This window comes from Pipistrellus kuhlii, unplaced genomic scaffold, assembly GCF_014108245.1.
Source record: "Pipistrellus kuhlii isolate mPipKuh1 unplaced genomic scaffold, mPipKuh1.p scaffold_m20_p_164, whole genome shotgun sequence".
Classification (NCBI taxonomy): domain Eukaryota; kingdom Metazoa; phylum Chordata; class Mammalia; order Chiroptera; family Vespertilionidae; genus Pipistrellus; species Pipistrellus kuhlii.
In genome coordinates this window covers 101,877-107,317 of record NW_023425476.1, presented here as the reverse complement: position 1 = coordinate 107,317, position 5,441 = coordinate 101,877, and positions in this window count along the sequence as shown.

Sequence of the window (5,441 nt, the reverse complement as noted above, 5' to 3'; positions counted from 1 at the left end):
CCTCCTCCCGGGAGAGTCCAGCCTGGACCTGCACCCTCGCTTGGGGCGGGGAAGGGAGGTTGGCACAGGGGGGTCCCCCTCTGTCCGTTCCCGGTCCCGCCCAATGCAGCCGGGAGCCCAGCGCTGGGCGGTCAGCGCTCCGTGCGGGGTCCCCAAACCAGGACATCACTGGCTCCCTGGGTCCCGGGGCGCCCAGAGCTGACACCACCCCTTCCAGACCCCGGTGCCTCCTCGCCTCCTCGCCAGCTCCCTGCGGCCCGGAGGCCGGGCCAGCCCGCGGGTGGGCTCAGGGTCCCGGTCTCCACAGCGCAGGTCTGGAGAGACGCGGGGCCCCTGGCGCTCTGGGTGGGGGTCCCGGGACCCGGTGAAGCCGGCACCCCCTCTCCTCCTCCCCTCTGGGGCGTTTGGGTCCCAGCCCGAGCCCCAGCCCGGGTCTCTGCCGTCCTCCGGGTGGGAATCCAGGACCTGGACGCCTCGCTCCACATCCCATAATCGAACAGCAGAGTCAGAGGTCGCACTTGCGAGCATAAGGTTGGCATGTGGGTCATTCTGTACCTCGTCCTGTCGGATTCCACTTGGTAGCACACATTTCTTAATATTATCTCCTGGCAAAGCGTGGGCGTAATGGTCTCGCTTCATACTCCCTGTCTTCAGAGTCATGTCCACAGAACAAGAGGCCAGGACATACATGGCCCGTTGGGCCCCACGGGATGGCATTTGTTTTCATTTGTGGGTCCAGCGCCTGCACCGCCGGAGTCTCCCAGCCCCGCGCGCTGTACCCTGGGAACCGCAGGGAGAGTGGGGTGCGGGTGCCCAGAGTCCAGTCTCCCTGCCCCAAAGGGAGCTTTGGTTCCGACTGGAGACGGGCCCTGGCTTCTGGGCCGCGGGCGAGGCGGGTGGCTTTTAGGGTACCCAAAGGGGGAGAAGGCAGAGCCTCCAGGACGGTACCCGTCAAGTCCTTTGAGCCTGAGGGGTGGCCAGGAGAGCTCCCCCTTTGGGTAATTTTCCGGGGCTCCCCGACAAAACAGCTAGGACACCCCAGGCCACACACCCACACCCTTGGGGTGCCCTCTCCTCCTTCCCCTTGAAGGAACCGGAGTGGGAGGCTGGGGTGTCATATCCGCAGATCTACCCTGGACCTCCCGACCCCTGGACAGCCCCCCCCCCCCCCCGCCGGCCCGGGCTCCCCGCTAGCTAGCTTCCTGGAGGCAGAGCCGGAGGGAGGGGTCCGGTCTGTCTGCCTCCTCCAGGGAAGTGGCACACCCTGCGGGCGCAGGAACTCATTACCGACTTTTATAAGGAGAAGCAGGCGGAGCTGGGATCCCGGCGGAAACTGATTCCAGAAGGTGCCCGCTTTCCCCGAGCTGAGAGAGGACAAATAGGTGTGGGCAGAGAGATGAGTGTATGAGTGAGTGAATGAATGAATGAGTATATGGATGGGAGAGTGGATGGATGGATGGGTGGGTGGATGGATGAGTGGATTAATGAGTGAGTGAATGAATGAGTGAGTGAATGAGTATATGGATGAGTGAGTGAATGAATGAGTGGATGGAAGGATGGATGGAGGAGTAGATTAATGAATGAGTGAATTAATGAGTGAGTGAATGAATGAGTGAGTGAATAGATGAGTATATGGATGAGTGAGAGAGTGGATGGATGGATGGATGGATGAGTGAGTGAATGGATGGATGGATGGATGATTAAATGAGGGGATGAATGAATGTGTGAGTGAGTGAGTGAATGAGTGGATGGAAGGGTGATGGGACTCTGTCCTTGCCTGCCCTGGACATTAAAAACAAAATTCTTTTATTGATGTCAGAGGGGAGAGGAAACTGAGAGAGAGAGAGAGAGAAACATCCAGGATGAGAGAGCATCCTGGACCGCCTGCCTTCTGCACGCCCCACGCTGGCGATCCAGCTCACAACCCTGACTGGGACTCGAACCCCGATCTCCGGGTTCATAGGTCAAACTCAACCCCTGAGCCGCGCTGGCCATTTGCACAGCGTTCAGGCTTGGTTCCCTGGTGCTGCCCGCTAACTTTTCCCCGCCCCGAGTCTCCAAACTTCCATCGCTTGCCAGGAGAGTCTTATTCTTGCGGGGCCTTTGTTGTTTTCCGCTGAGCTTCTGGACCCCAAAATCCAAGGACAGCCAAACCGAATCCCAAACCCCCATTTGGGCAGGAGGTGCCTGTATGGGGGGGGTTGGGGTGGGAAGCAAGAATTCAGCTCAGAAACAGGAGAGCAGGTCCCTGGATGGAGGTTCCACATTTCCCATCTCCTGGAGTCTCCTTTCCTGAATGGAGATATTCCTCTCCTCCTCCTCCTCCTCCTCCTCCTCCTCCTCCTCCTCCTCCTCCTCCTTCGGCCCGAGTCCTTTTGCCTGCTGACTTGTGGGGGGCCATCCCCGCTTTGTTGGGGGACCTGCTGTCTGGGGAAGGGGGGCTGCCCGGCCCCTCCCCAGGCCCTTCGCTGAGCTCCCAGCAGGCGCGGGGATTTGCGAAGCTCATTGATTTCCGTCCAGAGGGCCTAATTGCGTTACTTACAGTAAATAGCCACCCGCTGACGGCCTGGCTGCCCGGCTTCAGGGAGAGAAGGGGGGTGCCCCGGCTTAGTCCGCTTGATTGGCTTCGTTTTTGTGTGAAATTGTGTTTTCGGAGCCACATTCTGGCACCCGGGGACCTCCCGGCGTCCAGTCTGCAAATGGCATTAGCTGTGACTCCTGAGAAAAGAACGGGGGGGCGGGGGGGGCAGACTCGGGGTCATGGAAGGGGTGACTATGGCAGCTTCAGAAAAGGACGTATTAGGAAGGGAGTCCGGCTCTGCACCCAGGGTTCCCTCCTCCTATTCTCCTCCTCCTTCGTGCCTCTCTCCCTCCTCCCTTCCTCCCTCTCTTCCTCTCTCCTTCCCTCCTTCCTCCTTCCTCCCTCCCCTCCCTCTTCCTTTTTTCCCTCCCTCCCTCCTTCCCTTTCGTTCTTTCTCTCCCTCCCATTTTCCCTCCCTCTTCCCTCCCTCTTCCCTCTCTCCGTTCCTCCCTCCCTCCCTCCTTTCCTCTTCCTCTTCCTCTCCCTCCATCCCTCAGGTGTGGCGAAGTGCCTGGTCCCTCCTGCAGAGGGAAGGGAGCCGCCCCCGGGGACTCCCCTGAGGGGCCCAGGATGTGTGAGGGCACCGCCCTCTGCTCCTGGGGTGGCCCGGGAGGGTGGGACCCGGGGCCAGAGGGAGGGAGGCAGCCAGCAGCCGGCCTCCTCCTCTCCTTTCCAAGCCGGCCCATCCCTGCAGCCCCCCCCTGCCCCCCCATTCCCAGCGGCTGGGGGGCCGGTGGTTGGAATGAGCTGACCAGCCCCCCTAGGGCCGAGGCGGGGTGCCCCAGGCAGGGAGACAGCATGGATACAGGCAGAGACATGCCGGCCAGCGCCACCTCCCTCCTCCCCAGCGAAGGGCCCAGCCCCCCTCACATCCTCCTAACCGCCCCCTGGAGGGGGTCTCTGTACCCCCCGGTCCCCCAGGGCAGTGGGGACCCCGGGCAGCAGGCGAGCCCAGCTCACGGGCGTCCCCAGCTCCAGCGCTGCCCACACGGACACGTGTCCAAGGGGGACCCAGGCCCCTCAGACCGGACCCGCTGAGAAAGTCAGACACCCATCTCTCCAGGGCCAGGGCCAGGGGCACCCTGAACCCCCCCCCCAGCGACACCCCCTCTCCACCCTGATCCCCCCCAAGAACAGCCTTCCCCCAAAAGTCAACTCCGGCAACACGTGGGCGGGGTGTGGGGCGGGCGGCCCCAGCCCAGGGTCCCCTGGGGAAGGGAGGGGGACCTGCTTGAACCCCCCAGTGGAGGGCGAGGGGTGCGAGGGACCGGATCGCCCTCCAGCCTGGCCTTCTCTGGGCGGGAGCGCCCGCCGAAATCCAAAGTTTGGAGGAGCCGCCTCTGGGCCTGGGAGAGCCGGGCACTGGGTGACCTGGGACCAGTGGCCAGCCTGGCGGGGAGGAGAGGGCTCCTTTAAAAATGTGAGGGCCCAGAAGCCTAGGGAGGGTGTGTGTGCGCGTGTGAGTGTGTGTGTGAGTGTGAGTGTGTGTATGTGTGTTTGTGTGAGTGTGAGTGTGTGTGAGTGTGAATGTGTGTGAGTGTGTGTGAGTGTGAGTGTGTCTGTGTGTGAGTGTGTGTGTCTGTGTGTGTCTGTATCTGTGTGTGTTTGAGTGTGTGTGTGAATGTGATTGTGTGTGTGTTTGTATGTGTGTGTCTGTGTGTGTCTCTGTGTGTGTGTGTCTGTGTGTTTGTGTCTCTCTCTATGTGTGTGAGTGTGTGTCTGTCTGTGTTTGTGTGTCTCTGTGTGTGTGAGTGTGTGTGTGTCTCTCTGTGTGTGTGTCTGTGTGTGTCTCTGTGTGTGTGAGTGTGTGTGTGTCTCTCTGTGTGTGAGTGTGTGTGTGTGTCTGTGTGTGTCTGTGTGTGTATGTCTCTGTGTGTGTGAGTGTGTGTGTCTGTGTGTGTGTGAGTGTGTCTCTGTGTGTGTCTCTGTGTGTGTGTCTGTGTGTGTGTCTGTGAGTGTGTGTGTCTGTGTGTGTGTGTGTATCTGTGCACGCGCTGCGCCGGGGCAGCAGGGACGCAGGAGGCCCCCCTCCCACGCCCCCCACCCCCCTGGGCCCCCTGTCCCCGCGTGCCCGTGGGGGGGTGAGAGGAGGATGACAGGTCTTTGTTGTCTGAAGAAAAAGGGGGGAAAGCAGCCCTGGCGGCTCCGGAGAGAGAACAACTCCTCCTCCTCCTCCTCCTCCTCCTCCTCCTCCTCCTCCTCCTCCTCCTCCTCCTCCCCATCGCCGGCCGCGCGGGGCTGCTGGGCTCCAGCGCAGTGGCCGCGGGCAGCGCAGTCCGCACGCAGCCGGCCCGCAGCGCCGGACCCCCGGGCGGACGGACGGGCGCCCTCCCCGCGCTTTGTGCTCCGGACCGGGGTGCCCCGCGCCCCGCGGCTCCTCGGTGACTGGATCTCCCCCGGGGCCGGCCGCCCGCGCCTCTCCTCCCCGCGCGGCTGCTGGTTCCTGCGCGGCGGCCGCGGGGAGCGCCGGTTTGGGGTGAATTTTCTTCTTTTTTTCTTTTCTTCTTCCCTCTGTTTGTTCCCTCTCTTCCTTTTTTCTTCCCAAAGCAGATCGCTTTCCCCTCTCCCTGCCTCCTCCCCGCGCCTCCCTCCCGCCCTCCCTCCGGCCCTGGGGTCCCCTCTCCCGGCGGCTCTGCGCTCCCAGCGCCGCTGCCGGAGCAGCGGGTTTGGGTGATTTCTCTTTATTTTTCTTCCCTCTCTGTGTGGTTCCCTCTCCTTCCCTTTTCTTCCCCAAAGCAGATCGCTGTCCATTCTCCCCCGCGCCCTCCCTCCGGCCAGTCCCTCCCTCCCCGGCGGCTCTGCGCGCCCCGCGCCCCGGACGCGCCGCTGAGCCCCCGCCCCGGGCTGCGTCCACGGAGAT